The 18,131-nt window shown below is 47.7% G+C and overlaps 2 long non-coding RNA genes across 11 annotated transcripts in view; one reads left to right on the top strand and one right to left on the bottom strand.

Moving 5' to 3' along the window:
* The window catches only part of LOC308547242, a 153,108-nt gene extending 144,917 nt beyond the window's left edge, over nucleotides 1-8,191 (top strand). The window contains exons 3-5 of the long non-coding RNA XR_013997483.1: nucleotides 4,499-4,600; nucleotides 5,155-5,274; nucleotides 7,288-8,191. This is a non-coding gene — a long non-coding RNA (uncharacterized lncRNA). The remainder of the gene's footprint in view (nucleotides 1-4,498; nucleotides 4,601-5,154; nucleotides 5,275-7,287) is intronic.
* LOC308547241 overlaps nucleotides 1-18,131 on the bottom strand; it is a 334,174-nt gene that overhangs the window by 46,268 nt on the left and 269,775 nt on the right. The window contains exons 8-10 of one of the 10 annotated variants that reach the window (XR_013997479.1): nucleotides 14,412-14,529; nucleotides 14,159-14,309; nucleotides 12,716-14,040 (exon numbers count right to left, since the gene is read on the bottom strand). The exons of 6 other annotated variants lie outside the window; for them this stretch is intronic. This is a non-coding gene — a long non-coding RNA (uncharacterized lncRNA). Of the gene's footprint in view, nucleotides 1-12,715; nucleotides 14,041-14,158; nucleotides 14,310-14,411; nucleotides 14,564-16,841; nucleotides 17,720-18,131 lie in introns of those variants that run through there. 3 more of the 10 variants (XR_013997480.1, XR_013997481.1, XR_013997482.1) reach the window with 3 other exon arrangements.

Below are 18,131 nucleotides of genomic sequence, written 5' to 3'. Positions count from 1 at the left end.
CGCTAGAAATTTGTGACGTTGTTGGAGTAATTTCACATACCAGGTACTCAGGTCCTTGTAGCATTGATAAGGGTATTTTTCACCTTTGAGTTTATAAAGATTAAATCTTGAAGCACATAAAATACTCATCCCAGTTTTTAGTACAATGCGATGTTGTTTTATCCACATGGTGTCCACAGGAGGCGGCAGATGCACTAGGCCGGTTGCCTACGTGTTTCCCCAGAGAACCCTGGGGCCTAAACTGGGTTCAGGATTATGACCTCAGGACAGTGCATCCTACCCTGGCCTCAGCCAAAACAATTCCTTCAGTAAGGCTTGGGGGTGGATGAGAGTAAGAATGAACACAACTTTTAATTGGCAGCATTAGCAATATTCAAAAGACGACATACGATTTTTGTGTATTTATATCAAAGCTAAGAACCCCAATTATGTGGTAAAGAGTCGGAGGACCACAGAGGTTCTGCAAAGGAGCGATTTAAGCGCCTGGCTCGCGAGTGGCCTTGCACAGGTTCTTTCATTGCTTTTCATCAGCCCCCAAATCCGTTAGAAGCACATTGAATGTAGCCTCTAGGTTGCTCTCGGGCTACTGCATGTGTTCGGATAAAAACCACAAGATTTAAAACCGTAAGAAGCACAAGGTTTTCCTAATTCCCCCCCGAGATTGAAAAGCGTGATTGGCCAATTGATCACGAGCATCAATAGAACCGATTGACTACGACGAAGACATCTGGCTCCATGTTTCTTTCTAAAAAGAGATGGAAAGGGGTTCATTTTATAGCCTCAAAGTGTGCGTGTGGACGGACAGCCTAGAATCGCCTTCTCCAGGAAACCGGCCCAATTAATTTTCCGCGCTCTCCCCCGAGGATGGGGGATGATTTGTAGCCGACTTACTCCGCCTGTATGAGCAGTAAGTCATCCAGCCAGGGGAACGGCAAACCACGGGCCACGGCGATTCCATTTGCTAGATTAGAGAGAAAGCGCTGGAAACTTAATTAAACGGTGGTGTGTTTCAGGAGCCGTCAGGTATCGGGATGGGACGAACACCGCTCCCTCACGGCGCTGTGTGGACGTGCACCGATCTATTCCTCGGGAAAACACGATGCCTTCATGGGACTAGCTTCGACCAGGATCCTGCTCCGCGACTGTTGTTCCGTTCAGTAAGACGCAAGGTCTGTCGTCGGCAATAACCCTGCCGTGAGCATCCTGCATCTTGGCATAAATAATCTAATCCATTATCTGTAAAACTCGTCCTGCTCCTCAGGAAATCTTGCCAGCCTAGTATTTTTAAATGCTATTAAAATGCCAACACACGTGTCAACCATAACACACAACGGCACTGAGTAAGAAGCTGATCGGGAATTCTTAGGGCCCTAGGCGGCTCCTTCTTACTAAGCTGAGCAACCGGGGCTTGTGCCCTGACCAGGAACCGAACCGGCCACTTCTTGGTGCATGCGTCGATCTCGACCGCTGAGCCACACCGGCCGGCGCTCGCTGTCGCCCTTTCTGAGCGTTTCCTCCCTCTCGGCGCCGAGCGGTGTCGGTCACGTCGGGGGATGAGCTCTCTCTCTCTCTCGTCTCGCTCGGCGGCCGCAGCCAGACGCGCAGTGCGGGCCGAGGTTTGGTGAGACGAGACGGGTTTCCTCTGTGGCCTTCTTGGTACATAAAGGTCTCGTCAGCTTCGCACTCGCTCCTTCTGCTTTATGGCTCCGTCTCCCTTTTCCCCGCTGCGCTGCCCACGGCCTCTGTCAAACTCGGGGAGCACGCGCCTCTCCACATCCCAGCCGGAGCGGGTTATTCTTCGCTCCTGGTAGACGCTGGGAACACTGCCAAGCTTCTATTCTTTTAATAGTCCCACAGTCTGGATGTTGTATAATTCTAACCTGGCCCATAACTGTCTTATTATTACTAATTGTTATGTTTTTCCCCCCTGAAATTCCCAATCCTATAATTGAGTGGTATCCAATGCACAGCAGAACAGTAGATACCAAAAAATATCTGCCGAGCGATGAATCTCTTGCTTACACTCTCAGTGTATCAGAAGATTTTATTTCCGCACAGAAAAGACGCACAATATATACACCGCGTGGGCGTGGGAATGAGCACAGAGGGGAAATAAACGAAAACCTAGTAGGGTGCTAGGGATTACTCCCGCCGTGTAGAATTCCGTAAATACCTAGAGAATGTATACTTTTTTCCTTTCAATATGTTTTTGTTGATTTCAGAGAGAGGAAGGGAGAGGGAGAGAGAGATGTAGAAACAGGTGAGAGAGAAACGTCGATCGGCTGCCGCCTGCAGGCCCCCTAATGGGGATCAAGCCCGAAACCCGGGCATGGGCCCCGACTGGGAATCGCACCTGCGACTTCTTGGTCCGTGAGATGACACTCAACCAGCTGAGCCCCCCCCCAGGCAGCACCTAGAGAACGAAAGGAGGCAGGCGTGATGTCCAACCGGCCTCCTGCAGAGCTGAAATGGGTGCCGACTGCACAGTATCGTCACCGTCGCAGTTCCGACCAGCTCTGAAGACGGGAGAGATGTTAGAAACCGGGGCTCAACCTGCTGTCTGCGTGAAGACGACCACCGCAGCGTTATTTACAACAGCCCAAAGGTGGAGGCACCGAGGGGCCTGCCAGCCACGGATGGGTACACGGAACGAGGCACGGAACGTGGGTTATTACCCAGCCGTAGAACGAGCGACATTATGGTTCACGCTACAGCGTGGACGGACCCCAAAATACTATGTACGTGAAACGAGCCAGGCACAGAAGGGGAGATCTTGCCTGATGGCACTTAGATGAATTTCCAGAAGAGGCCAGTGCAGGCAGAGGCAGCCGAGGGCCCGCGGGCACTGGGTAGAGGGCACGAGCAGCCACTGCTTAGCGGGCACAGGCCTCGGCTTGGAAGCAGATGGAGGCGGTGGCTGTACAGCATGTGAACGAAGCTGATGCTCCTGCATCTGACACTAAACCTGCCAAATGGAAGTGTTACATGCATCTTATCACAGTATGTAAAGCACGTAATTAGCATTACTTCATTTAAGGTTTAATAAACTAGTTTCCTCAAGTTATTTCATAATGGGAATGGTAGGTTTTTGCCTTTGCATTCCGATAGTTTCAAAACCATTGTTACACACAATAACCAGTTTAGTAAACTACTTTACAGCTACTCTGTTTACTTTTTCTCACGATCTTCATTCCCAAGACCTCCCGACACACCAGCGAGCGGCTGAGAATGAAGGCTGCCGGAGAAACTCTCTCGCGCACATGACTTTGCTGCCCTTGAAACGGGAAATGAGTCCCCGAGCTCTGTAATAACTGAGATAATTTTTCAATTTCAAGAGCAATGCTATCTCCAGGGTCACTGTCTCCGTCGGTTTCACACCCGGGGGTTGATGACTGGATCGGGAGTTTCCACTGATTTGCAAAGGGCTGTGAGCAGAGAGACTGAGGAGCCCGGGCCCAGGCGGACGCAGACCTGAGACTGGAGATCGCCTGGAATCTGCGTGGGCGGACTTGCTGCGCTGGGTCCGGTTATGGGCGTATGGAAACTAGTCAGTGTTCTCAAATAAAAGCTCCACCAGTGCTCTCCTGCAAAATATCAAAGTTTAAACCAGAACGATTTCCTTAAGGGGAAGTCACGTGAAACCTAACGCTTATTAGGCTATTCTAATGGCTTTTATTTTCTTAGTTAATATTATTAACTTAAATAATATTCTAATTACTTAATTTATAATTAAATAATTAAACAGTTACTAGGCTATTCTACTGTCTCCCTCTAAGTTTCTTGATTAAAATTATGATCAGTAAATATACTTAATCATTATGTTTGTGGACCTCGATTTAACGGACTTTGGATTTAACAGACAAAATTACCAGTCTGTATGTCATACGTGAAAATAACACTCTGTTAATTTTTAAATGCTTTTAACCAAGATTTGCTTATAATTAAATTAACAGGTTATTTTTTTTAAAAATCAATTCACTGTTATTTTTAACAAATTTTAGCGAATAGGCCATATGTTGGAAAAAAACACTAGTGATTTCCCCGACATAAATAAATATTACGTATCTACAATTACAGTCTCCACATTCAAATCCGAGAGCCGCGCCTCGTGGAGTGTCGGGGAACGACGGGCCCGGGCTCGCCCGCAGCCTGTGACTCCCTCACACGGGCCCAGGAGGTGCCCACCTGCGCAGCCCCGCCTGCGGGCATTGCTGAGTCCCGGCTGGCGAGCGCCCACTTCCTAGACCTAATTCAGCATAAATTGAAAATTACTGTAATACGTACAGAGAACTTTTCTGTGAAATTAAACTTTTCATACGTACTTAATTTTAATTACACAAACGTCTACATAAGTAAAAACAGGTAAAGTAATTTGTCAATTTTTTAACATACGATAAAGAAAAACCTCCTTTCCTATATAACGGACTTTTGGCTTTAACGGACACCCCCTTGCCCGAATTAGCCGTTGTATCGAGGTTTTGCTGCATTTCATTCACAGGACTCCTCGGAGCAGCCACTGAGATCCAGGAGAAAATGAACCATATGGCCCCACGCGGTTCAGAACCGATGCCGAGCTCCTGTAAACACGGCCTGTTTCCATGTGAGTGCAGATTATTTCCATCGCCCTTAAATTTTAGTTGCTGTGTGTTCCACCTTAGCGCGCTCCCCCGCGTTTTCGTGGAGAGTGGCTTCAGGAATAGGAGTTGGATGGGCCAGTGCTCAGTGAGCTGGGCAAGTTGCAAGATGCGAGACCAGGTCTCCTGCAAACCCGGTTACCTCCCTCCTGCTGCTGGCCTGCGGAGGGGGGACACCCTCGCCCGGGGCGAGCATTCGGTCTTGACCGTCAGTACGATGCTCGCTGTAGGTGGTTCACAGAACTACCCTTGTATTTCTAGTTTTCCGAAGTGGATGGTAGATTTTGACAAATGTTTTTTCTCTGTGTATTGAGATAAGCATATTGTTTTACTTATTTATTTGTTAATATGGTGAATCACCTTGGTTGATTTTTTGTTGTTATTAATCTTCACTCGAGGATATTTTTTCCATTGATTTTCGAGAGAGAGCGGAAGGGAGGCGGAGAGGGCGGGGGGACATCGAATTGCTGCCCCACTTATTTTCACAGTCACTGGGTGCTTCTCGTTTGTGCCCTGACAGGGGACTGGACCCACGACGAGCTCCCGGCCGGGGCTCCTTTTCTGCTGTGATGGTTACTAACCATGGCGGGAGCTCAGAGCAGCTTCCTATTGCCTTTTACCTCTGAAGTTATAATAGCAGGTACATAAACGTAAGTTATTATGTTTATTCACACTTTGATTCCCCAGGAATTGCCACAATATCGCACGAGGTCCGTGATTTGGGTTATAAATTACACCCTTGGCGTATCTACTGGCTTATAAAACAGTCATGAAGACTAGGGTGCCCGCACGTTATGCATTGCTAATGTCCTTCAAACAATTATGTACCTGGACGAGTAAGTTCTGTTTGCCTAGGCTGAAAGTTTACAATGAATGTTATTAATGGACTCTCCGGGCTATGTACTCAGGTAAAGCGGGAATCTATAGAGCTAGCGGGGTAGCTAGGTAGGTAGGTACATAATAGGCACCTATTAGAAAGGTGTGATTGTTCCAAATTGACGCCAGTGAATTATAAACCATTAAACTTGGTACTAAACTTTATTGTCCTCAGAATATTCTTTACCCCCATTCTCTCAGAGGCAAAGGGATGCCTTCAGTTTGTATTGCTTGCCGGCAGTAAAGCTGCTCATGAATAGTTTACATTTTCTATTCAGATTCCGCATATTAGGCCAACACGGGCACAGTTTAGCACATACCTGGGGTGCAATAAAGACAATATATTTAAGTTTTTATGATACATAGGCTACAAATGATGCCAGATGAGGTTGGTCTCACTTAATTATGCATACTAGAAAACACAATTTTTAAAATGGCTTTTCATTTTTACATTGTTGTGATTTAAAGAAAATTGTTCAAAATGCTTTATGAGGGGGCTTAATATGTAAAGATAATCTCATGGGGTTGTGATGATACGACCCAAAATCATCCGTGTTGAAACACTCACAGATCAACGCCCGCATAGCCTGACCCCTCAGGAAGTAAACACGTGCCTTATGATTGTTATTTTTTTTATAATGAGTCACCTTTAAATTATATCAACTATCCTCTCTTCAGTTCGATAGCTAAGGGATCATAACAGGCCTGAGAAAACCAAATCCCTTAGTTGCAGTGTCTTCACATTATTATTAATATCATAGGATAATTTTAAATTAAAAGGAGATGATTATACAGTAGAGTTATCACCTGTAGAGGCCTGGCTGCCTCTGGGTCCCCCAGATGAAGGATCCGACATAAGACGAGAGGTCACACCGTGACCTGTCGGCGCTGGGCCTCCGCCCCGATGGCACCTGCGGACTGACGGGGCCGCTTCTCGCGGCTCGCGCGCCTCAAGCGGGAAACCGTCTTCCCGGGCTGGCTCCTCGAGCTGTTGGCCACAGCGAGAGGCTGCCTGCTCCGCGGGTTATTTTTACAGCCACACACACCCGCTGCGTTTTGCTAACAGTACGCAGCTCCAGGCACCTTGAGTCGCCCAGAGATTTAACGATCAAGGGCAGAAAAAGAGTCCCAATCAATTTATCTGCCTTCCCATTATTTTTTTATTATTATTTTTTACTGATTTTTAGAGAGAGAGGGAAGGAGAGGAGGGGAGAGGGAAAGAGAAATATCAGTGTGAGAGCAAAACATCAACCAGATGCCTCCTGCACGCCCGCCGTCGGGGACTGAGCCCGAAGCCCGGGCATGTGCCCCGACCGGGAATCAAACGGGGACCTTTTGCTGCACAGGATGACCCCCAACCACCTGAGCCACACTGGCGACCGCTTCCCGTGATTTTTAATGCTTAATGCAAAACTGAAATAAATTTCCATAAAACTGAATTATAGAAAAAAAAAAATCTGTTCCTGTTGTTATGGTAAGGACATGTAAGTAGCATAGAGAAAAGTGGGTATTTTTTTTTTTACATTTATATAACTTTAAGTAGCTTACAAGTTTTCTGTTTAAACTTTTTTTTTTTTTTTTTGGTCTCACCTTAGGCCAAACAAAACCATTTTATTTTTAGTTTATGTTTTATACCCTTGTTTTGGAAATCATTACGTATAAATTATTCATGACAAATTCCTACTGCTCAGTCTCCCCATGAAGCTCTCTGTAATGTATTATAAATGCTACGGCTGTTCAGAAGTATTTTAAGAGCAGAATATTTTTATAAACACAGGTGAGGAGTGGAAGCCGTCAGATCGAGTCTGAAGAAATTATGTGGCGGCAGCAAGCGGCAGGAGCAAGTCAAGCAGCGACCCCGAGGACGTGCAAAGATGCGTTAGCTTCTGCTGTCCTATGAGGCCCCACCGGTCGACGTCACATTCACAACTCACGGGGGTTACTGTTCCTAAAGGGACTTTAGGTAGTTAATGGACTTCATACAGAACTCAGGAAATACATTCGGACGCCGAAGAAACCCTGTGGTATCAGAGGTCCTTTCCCTTTTCCGGAAACATCCAGAAACTAGAGAAGTTTTACCTGGAATCTTAAAAAATATTCCGTTACTGGAGACCTGGGACTGGATTTTAAGCAGTAAGACCTAAGTAAAGTTTGAAATGTCTTTATAATAAAATTACCTCGACCCAGCCTGCAGTGCGTGCAGGTGGCTGGGCACCCTCCTGTGCGCCAAGAGGTTGCCAGCTGGGTTCCTGGTCAGGGCACATGCCCAGGTTTTGGGTTTGGTACCCGGTCAGGGTACATGGGGAAGGCAATAGATGGATGTTTCTCTCTCTCTTTCTCTCCCCTTCATCTCTCTTTAAAATAAAAACATATTTTAAAAAAATCAATTTGACCCAGATCCGTAGTCTGATGTATGTATATTTTCTAGTACATGTTTTATTCACTGGTTATTATGGAAAGAAATATATATTTTCATTTTTACTCATAAATTTAAGTTTTAGAAACAGCAGAGTAAATTCTAGTGATACTTGTCATGATTCGGGGAATATGTAAGTGTAAAATATATTAAGAAAAAATGTTTAATTAGGAAAATGCAATCAGGCCTCATGTATCCAAAATCATCAGCCCAGCAGGCTGCTGTGTGGTTGTTGATTAAAGTATATGTTAATATATTTGTCGTTATTGCATTTGCTACTGTGCTTGACTGTGCAGTGAAACCGGAGGAGAATTTTTTTGAATTTTTAAAACTCTCCTACGTGGTAAAGTTTAAAACTTATCATTCGAAGATGTCTAGTTAGTGCAAATCAATGAGATACTGGCAAGCCGAACACATTTATTGGTTTACCGAGTAGCTTTTCAGTGAAGTAAGTGTCAAATATAAACATTTCTGGATAAATATGACATTTTAACAGTAGCTGCCCTCAAACTGGCACAAACATACCTAAAAAACAGAAAAACCGTAAATTTACTAAAAACGAAATATAACGAATAAAGCTTCTAGAATTCAAAAGAAGGCTGCAGACACGGAAAGCCCATCGACTGTAAGATTATTTGCGTTTATTACAGTGCAGAAGGCCCGCTGCGCGCGTCTTCGCCGGGAGGGCGCATGTCCTGGGGCAGACAGTACATTCCTTTTCCCCGACCTCTCTGTGGGAGCAGCTATTCCTCAAAACCAGAGACCCTGACAGTCACGTCTTTTCCATGGGAGCCGTAATTCGGGTGTTGCTGGAACCCCCCCCCCCATGCCTTTCTATATCCACTCAGACATTGGAAGGGACACAGACAGAGAGGAGGTTGCTGCAGTGGTTTTTGGGGAGCAAGATTGGAAGTTTCTCATACGTATATTAAGAAATATAATAGCGATAAATAAAATTTTGGATTCAGGGTTCAGCACTGGAAAAAGAAGGCCCGCTGGCAACGTTGTCCAGGTGCCGGAGAGTGGGGGGAACTGAGAAGGAAATAAACGCTGAACATTTGAAGTCAGCGGAGTTCTGATCTCAACAACCTGCAGCCGTAGATTTGAGAAACTTTTCAGCCCACATCCAGCCGAGCGCAACGCACACAGTGACAGAGCTGTGACCACCTGGCCACAAAACGGTTAAAGGAAGGTTGCTTTGTCCGAAGACTATTAGATGGAAAATAGTGACAAACGCAAAGGCTGTTATTGGAAGAAGTACCCAGCAGGGCAGGGAAAGGGCTCCTAGGCTCTACGTATCACACTGAAAATAATCCACACTTAGCGAGACAAAGGGACCTGCTGGGAACCCGGGGCCATATCTCGGGGACGCGGGAACACACACTCCTTAAAAAGGCGCAGAGGCTGCCGGAAGACAGCAGCCTGGGATGAAAACGCCCAGAATAAGCGGGAAGAGGGATAAAGTACATAAGATTTTCAAAGGAAAATATCAAAAGAGCTAGATTAAAGTCCCCGGGACGCAGAAACGTATAAAACGGCGATGCTGGAAAGCAAGCAGGTGACTAACAAACGCATTTGGGTAAACAGCCTGAGAAACAGTGAACATCAAGGACAAGGAAGGGGGTTCTCTCCGGCGCTTCGAGAGCGCCTCCCAGCCCTGCTGATACCCCAGGCCTAGCCCAGGAACACAGGCCTGCGTCGCGTTAAGCTCCTAAGCTCTGGGAATGTGTCACGTCAGAGAGGGGACCGAGTGCAGCTAACGCGTTCGGTTCTTCGTGCCTTTGAGTAGACTGAGCTCGAGAAAAGCTCCTTTGTCTGTCACTGACCTGTTCTCTAAGGAAGAGCAGGAGAAGTGACACGTGTGGGCAGTGTGCAGCTTTCTAACTTAAAACTCTAACAAATGGGCCCGGCCGGCCTGGCTCAGCGGCTGAGCGTCGGCCTGGGAACCAGGAGGTCGCGGTTCGATTCCCGGTCGGGGCACAGGCCCGGGCTGCAGGCCCCTCGGTGCCCAGCAGGGGGCGCGCAGGAGGCAGCCGGTCAGTGACTCTCACCATCGATGTTTCTCTCTCTCTCCCTCTCCCCTCCTCTCTCTGAAATCAAGACATGTCTTTTAAAAAAATTAACAAATGCGGACGCTAACTCAAGGGCGCTGCAGGCATAAGGAGCGAGACTGGAAGCAGGTCCGCGTTTACCCGGCCGGCTTTTCCTTGGGAAGAGGGAGCTGCCACTCACATGAGACCCGACGCCCTTTGGAGCGGATCAGATGTGATTTCCCGCCACAGGCCAAGCAGATCAGGCCCCTTGAGAGACTCCGGCCGCGCCCACTGCAAGCTGGCCACCTCCCCAGAGACAAACGAATCTTCCACGAATGCATCAGGGGGTGGTCGCGATAGACCTGTTAGAATTTCCCAGAAAATAGCCTGAAACCCTTCATTATGTTGGTTTTTATGAGTTTTTTCTATTTTTATTTTATTTACTGGCATTAGTTAAGAAACAACTATTTCCTTAATTGAAACTCAAGTGAAAAGTTTAATTTCACCAAAAAGCTTTCTACACGTATTACTTTTAAATTTGTATGCAATGGGGCTGGTGAATGCATTCACCAGGCGGGGGCTGGCTCGGCGCAGGCGGGACCCTTGGCCCGCACCCCTTAAAACTGCTGCAGAAGGTCAGAGACAACGTGGGACCGCACACGATGCGCTGTGATCACGTGCTAACCATTCGGGGGCGCTCAAGGGGAAAAAAAAAACATGCTCCAGAGAAAGTATCTTCCATAACCCAATAAATAAAAATATTTTATACATTCATAAAAGTTGCGAACTTGTATTTCTGGTGATTGTTTTATGTTTATCTTGGGAGTTTTCCGAGGTGGGAAAGGCCTATTTCTGTTTGTTTCTGATCGCTAAGTGCTGACTTGGGAACTTCAGCGGGTTCCAGACGAGCCGGATGAAGGATGCTCCTAATTAGCACAGATCCCGCTGCACCGAGTGGGCGGACCCAGCAGAACTCTGCTCGTGGGCAATTAGGATGTTTTCCATCCCCTGGATTAGTGTCTTCATTTCCTAGGCTCTCCTGTTTTCTTTTCTCTGTAACATGGTTTAATAGCAGGGTTTTACATTTTGTCTTGTGAGAAAGAAAACAAAGATGGAAACTATTAGAATTTACATATTCTTTAGATCGCTGTGGTATTTTTGTAGATAATACAAAATAGAGCAAAAGAGAGGACTGATTTTTTTTCATATAATACTTCATTTCCTACCACGTTAAGTATGCATTTCCCCTCTTTTATAGTCTTAATTTCCAATTCCACATTGACTGTGAGTACCGGGGCCACGTGGGCAGAGTGCCTAAGATCACCCAAGAAATGCAGCCTTAATTCAAAGCGCTGGCGTTTCAAACCCAATGTCAGCATTGTTGTTTCCAATAACTTGGGTCTATGTAGAAAAAAATATGTAAAATGCTTATTCGGCGATGTTTTCTATTTCACGAAAAGTGTGACTGTCATTTTGGGGGCGTTTTTATACATCTTGGCATCTTTATGGAAGAAAAGATTTAGGCTTCTTCCCCGGGATGCTATTTAGCCACGAAGGACATCAGAAAAGTGCGTCAAATCAGGCGAAACAGGTCGCAAGCTGGTCCGATTCCACAGCGACAACTTTAACTTTGTTATAATTTTGAAAAATCGTTCTGAGCACCTGTCAAAGCCATTTTTAAGATTCTTAAACAAAATACTCCAGTTATTAAAACACACGCTCACCGCCGGGGTGCGGGGGCGCTGGGGAGAGCGCCCGCATCGGAGCGGCCGGGGGCCTGGCCGAGGCCTCAGGGAGAAGGGCAGGCGTCTCCACGGCCGGAGGAGAACGCGGGAGACTCTTCAGCACTCAGAGAAGGGGCCTGTCTGCCAGCAGGAAAGGGCCTCATCGCAGCCCCTGCAGGAGGCCTGGTGGGCTGGCGGAAGCGGCTCTGTCTCTCGGGAAAACGCAGCAAAGCTACACCTCGCCTTGGCCTGTGTTTGAGTGAAGTGCGTACAGAGCGAATTGACAGTGGACACAAAGCGAGAAGGGAGAGTTTCCCACTTAGGAAAATTACGCTAAAGCCGTTCAGATAAAATCAATCGGCTAGTTATCTACGAGCTATCTCTTTACCAAAGGGGATAAGTAGGCCTCCGGTGCGTTAACAAGTCGTAGCATGTAGATAAAATTCTCTTACCTGCTGTGCATGTGCATATGTATATTAGACACAGAGTGACTTTTAAAATTGTATAAAACAGGCTTTTCATTAATTGACAGTGGTCCTCTCCAAAATTAATTTAAAATAATGTGTTTAACTAGGATGAGTTGCAAGGAAGAGAATTGTACAGATAAACTCTGTGTGTGGTATTGTCTTAGAAGAAGAGAAACCAAGGGTGGGAAATGAGACAAAAATAAGAACCTAAATACGCAGGTTGTGCTCAGGAGCACCAGGCTCGCACAGCAGTTCTGTTTGAATCGGGAGGACGCTGCATCAGGCCAGACCCAGCTACTATTCTGTTTACCACGTTTGTTGCAAAATTCTCCCATAAAAACGTTAGCAACTGGACCCGTGACGGCAGATGGGTATAAATGATGCAAATGTATGCTGTTTTTATGACAATTATCTCTTTATAAAACAGCCCCTGAATAGACATTTTCTGTCTAGTTTTTGAATCATTTAATATTCTCATACAAATTTGGGGGGAGTTGTAACGTAAGAATAAATTCAATTATAATGAAGGACCATTAAGAAGCTGACAAAGACCAGTTGTGAAGATTGAACAAATTTATGTTAACTATGTGGAGCTCTCAAAAGTACAATTTTTTTTTCTAAACTGAAAATTACTTTAAAGTAACTACTACACATATAAAAGTCTTCGATTTCTCGCAAAGCCCCATTAACACTGGTTAGTTTATACACTTGCCATGATGCTATATTAGGAACGAAATAATGTAAAATATTAAACGAGATAACAGATATTTGAAAGAAGCAGTGAGAAGAGGCGTTAATTACTCTTCGCTCATTAAGATGACTGGCGTGCCTAACAATAGGGAGAAATTAAGAAACAAAATGAGACGATTGAGAGCAGCAGGTAACATTTGAAGAGTCTGAAAGTTCTCTAACGGTTAGAAACACGGCCCGTCTCCACAACACGGAAACCTGTCAGCAGCTGCAAAAACAGCAGAGCACTTGGGGTGGCTGGTGGAAAGTTGTTTGAAAGAACAGACGTAAAGAAGTAAAGAGATTGTCCCAGAAAGATCCAAATTTTAATGCAGAAAACTATTTACTTTTATTTTGTATTGATTTGAGAGAGAGGCATGGATTTGTCATTCCACGTATGTGTGCATTCATCGGTTAACTGATGTATGTGCCCGGACTGCCAGGGATCGAACCCTCAACCTTGGCTTAACTGGACTCTTCAGGGGTTCCCCCGTTTTCCAGGCTGCGTCTTGGGTGCTGGGTCACGTCCTTGGTTAACAAGGGTGGTTCTCTTGGGGGTGGTGCTGAGTCCTAAGGTAGCTCTGTTGTGGGCGGCGGGAACGGCACCGGGTGTTGGACCAGCGGGGTCGGACCGGACCTGGGTTCAGCAGCCTCTGTACTTGGGTTCTGGCTGGGAAAGAATCCAGAGCCCAGGCTCCAGCTATAAGAGAACATTGATTTATAAAACCACAGAGGTGGAAGAAGTGATTCCTAGAAGATACGGGCTTAGGGACAAGTTACAGAGGCAAAGGAAGGGCCCTTGGAGCTTGGGAGTGAGGAAGGTCAAGGTGACCTGCCTGGGGGAGGGGAGGGAAAGGTCCTGGGCGAGCTCCCGGGAGGGAGAGCTCTGGGTCTTCCATCCTAATGGTTTTAAGGGAGGAGATCCTAGGGGAGGCCCCAGGGAAAGGTCTTATTATAATATTCAGCAGCTTTCCAGGTGTGTCCTTTCAGGGCCCTGGTCTCCACTGACTGATGGGTCAGCACCAGGGCAGGGGGGTCACTATCCAGTGCAGCTGGTCCCCAGGGCAGCGGTGGCTGGTTTTGCTGTTTTCTGGGCCTGGAGCTGAGATACATCTGAGGCCTCGATGTTCTCTCCAGGGAGGAAGGCTCGAACGACAGGACCTGAACACATAATCCCAAAATACGTAAAAAAGAAATTGTGCCCGTTGATGGGATGCAATGGAAATTACCAAATTCTACATAGAAAGTGTGACTATTAAAATAGAATTCAAATACCCACCCAGGCTCTAAAAGTATCTACTGCTTCTCAGGAGCCATGAGCGTTAAACAGAAGCAGAGGTGAAATCAGCAAATTCCAGAACCTGGGCGGCTCTGCGGGACGTGGAACTTAGTTATATTCACGTTTTTAAAAAGCGAGTCGTAAAGCGAGCCTGATAAAGATACACCGGAATAAGTACCAGAAATAGAAAAGTTTTAAATCAAACTGCATAAAAATAATTGAATATAAATGTGGAAACAAGTGAGAACTTTACCTGCCCCAGGAAAGCATCGTATCTGATCCGAAGAGCACGTGTGAAGCAAACGGGTCCTGTGGAGCTTGGTGATTTCCGTGTATCTGGTCCCTGCTGCGTTTAGTTTCTTTAACGTCATCTAATGAGAAGCGACATTTACAGCGAATTCCTTCCTTTATTAAATATAGTTTTGAAATTAAGGAATGAAACTTCTGACGTTTTATGAGGGATTATCACATAACCAATAAAGCAGACGGAGCAGCAGGCGTCTCCCGTCAGCACAGGCGGACGGGGTCGTGCTGAGCGGAAGCTGGAGTCGCCGTCCCCCGCCTGGCGCTCCCCTCCGCGGCTTTGGGGGGGACAGGGAACGGTGGCTGTATCCGTGGGGGTCGCAGCCCCCGGGCCCAGCACAACCGCAAGACCAGGGGAGGCCAAGGCGCGGCCACGGGGAGCCGCGGGCGCTCGGAGCGGCGCTCGGAGGAGCTTTCCTGCCGACTCTGCTGAGCACAGAAGCCACTGGAACTGGGAGGGACAGGCCCGGGGCCGTTTTCTGCCCCAGCTTCCGAATGTTCCCAGGAGCGCGGGGCTCCGCCCGCCCTCAGCAGTGCCGCGCTCGGTCCTGTCCCTAGCTGCCCCCGAGAGAAACCGTCGGGGCGGGCTGAGACCCTGGCTGCCCGCCGCGCCCAGAGCGCAGGGAGGAACCCGCCACCCGGGTCCCCAGGAGGGCGGCGCTGTGACGACGAGCCGCCAGGAAACGCCCGGGCGCCTTAGACGCACAGCTGTCCCGTGAGATCCAGTTCGCTGATGAGGGTGACGCCTGGTTTTGGGGAAAGAGGTGCCCCCAAGAAGTGACGCCGAAAGGTGGGAAATGCCCGAGTCCTCAGGGCAGCCCCGGGAGCTGCCCCGCACCCCTCCGGGCTCCCTGCGGGCGCCAGCACCCCGGGGACACCCTGACTCCGTCCCTGTGTAGCTGCCACCTCCCGGGGAACCCCTCAGGACTCTGGGGCTCCTCTGCAGCTGGGGTTCTGTTTGTTTCTGCCTGTTTGCTTGGTTCTGTTTCCTCTAATCCTTTCGGGTGATTCGCCCTCGGATGAAATTCCCGCTTGTTCGTTTCTTTTTGGTTTTTTGCCTGTGCTGGTGACGTTAGATCTAATAAATCACTGCCACACCGAAGGCCATGACGCTTTAACCACGCGGTGTGTTTTTTTCTAAGGGTTTTATAATTTTAGCTCTTGCGTTGAGAAGTTGATTTATGATGAGCTGATTTTCGTAGATGGTGGAAGGTAAAGATCCAACTTTATTCTTGTGTGTGGACGGAGTTGCTTTAAAGGGAGCGTGTAGCTCTAAGGCACCTGCCACCTACGATTGTCGAACATAACGGAGCAAACAATAAACAGCGACCTGTCGTCACGACTTCTTTTAAATTTACATTTGGCCGAGCCCTTCCTGGGCAAGGAGAGGCCTTTCCTTCCTCCTGCTGACGTCCTAACGGCATCTGGATTTGGAAGAGAGAGAAAACTATTTCTCTTTGAAGAGACATGATCTTGTATTTAGAAAATTGTAAGAATTCACAAAAATAGAAAAAACAACCCCCAGACAAATTCCTACGGTTAGAAGCTCTATTAGCACCTTCCAGAGAGTGAGGGGCGCGGGGCGTTGGGAGGGTCTACATGTTTTGGGACCCCCCGTGCCTATATTTGTGTAAACACACACGTGCACGCATGTGGGTGCGAGCGAGCTAAGCGCAGTCACCGAACATTTTCGCCCCCCGAGGTTCCCCAGCCTGGGGCCTGTCGGCCGCTGGCTCGCGTTCGGGGGGCCCTCCCCTCCGGCCCTGGCCACCCCTCCATCCCACTCCAGCTCCGTGGCCTTGCCGGGCTCATCGCCGTGAACGACGCACGACGCCTGGCACCGCAGAGGAGCCTCATTCTCTGCAAATCCAGGCTTGTCCCCCCGTGAATCCGCTCTCCGGCGGCGACTTGCGGCCTGAACTACGCTCGCTTCTGCCGGGTGACGTGAAGGCCGAAGGAAAGGTGACCGCAGGCCCCCTTCAGGGGAGTTAACAGAGAAACACATTTTCTAGGCCGTTTCATCTCATCATTAGACTTCCCGGGGCTCTCGGGGTCTCTCCACGTGTCCGTCGGCCTCAATGATCCGCGTTAGTGGGGAGGAGCAGCGCGCAGGACGCGGGATGGATGGAAGCACACGTGTCCGACTTAGAGGACGCCTGTGCCCTGTGCCCCCAGGATGCACAACGCTCACGTCAGACGCTGAGACTGTTGGGAAGATCCCCCCAGTGAGTCTCCTGGACGTGTCGGCTCCCAGCCGCCACCTGCTTGTCCTGAGCCCGGTAGGAAGGGTGAGGACCCGCCTTGGAGATGCCGCGCTCCGCGGGAAGGGGGGCCCCGGGGTCTGCATGAACCGACAGGTGCCCACATTTCTCTGCTTAGTTTCACGGTGCCTGGTGGAGGGCAGGGTGCAGACCCCCAGACCTACGCTGGCTGCTCCCACGGAGCGGGAGCGTCGCCCAGGACCCCTCTGCTCCGCGCGAGAAAGGGGAGCGTTCGGATCCTGCTGGTCGGTAAGGAGGGAGAACGGCGCTGACCTGACCGCTGCTCTTCCCCGCGGTCACAAACCTGGGGCCTCCTGCTTCACGACACCTCGTGCTGTTTGATGAAGTACACGCAGCGTTTCCATGGCAACACGCGGCTGACTCTGGGTTTTTCATAGGCGGGCAATTAGCATATTTTAAAATAACTTGATTGTTAAATCAAACAAAAGAAAATCACCTTAGGACAAAGATACTTGAGATGGATTCTCTGTCGTATTTTTCCTAATTATCTCTGCGCCCCTCCTTTTTCACATCGACGGGCAAACAACGGTGACTGTTTTAAAGGTGACGTTTATTTTAAACCTCAACAAGGACTTGCGGGAATGTTCCTAGTCTTTTATGGCTCACGTTAGGCCCGGTAGTTACTGAAAATATGAGTTTGTTTATTAACGTCAGACAGATCCACTTACTTATTTCAGGATGATCATTTCTTTATAATCAATCCCTGTGACAGAGATTACATTCGGTCCTGAAGTCCCGAGTCCCGCTCTCCCTTCTTAACGAGCTTAACATCTGAGTGTGTTTTGAGGAGTTGACAGGGATAAGGGACTTAAACCGTGGCGATGTCTAAACTGAAGCTGAAGGATCCAGCAGAAGGACGTCGAATGCAGCTACACAGCCGGCGACCTCGGGCCTGCTACGGTTTGTTGATGTTTTCAATGCAGTTTTGATTTCCCCTTCATGTTCGTGCCTGTTTCATTTGTCCAGAAGCAAATAGCTAAGCAATGAAAATATTACAGGAAGAAGACCATGGAAAAGTTGGTATAGACCAGATACTATCGATAAATCATGTAACGTGCAGAATTAATATAATAATGATCGTCACAGACTTCAATATTTTATTTTTCGTTGTAAACAAACTCATTTATTACTGTGTGACAATCTAAAAATGCATCTTTTTTTGTTATCAACAGATAGGAATGTATATCTTGCACTGATCGCAAAATGACGCAGGTAACTAGATATATGGCAGGATCATAAAATTTATTTCTACTTACAAGCAGCCATATGCAAGAACATCAAAATTTATTTTCATAGGCTCACTATAAATAATTTCTTCTATAAGGTTATATGCCACTCTCTCAAAATCATATCGAATAAAGCTGAGATGTATTTTTAATAAAGAACAG

The sequence above is a fragment of the Miniopterus schreibersii genome (genome assembly GCF_964146895.1).
Source record: "Miniopterus schreibersii genome assembly, chromosome: 17".
Taxonomy (NCBI): domain Eukaryota; kingdom Metazoa; phylum Chordata; class Mammalia; order Chiroptera; family Miniopteridae; genus Miniopterus; species Miniopterus schreibersii.
The sequence above is the reverse complement of the archived record's forward strand: the minus strand, read 5'-3'. Positions and strand labels throughout refer to the sequence as shown.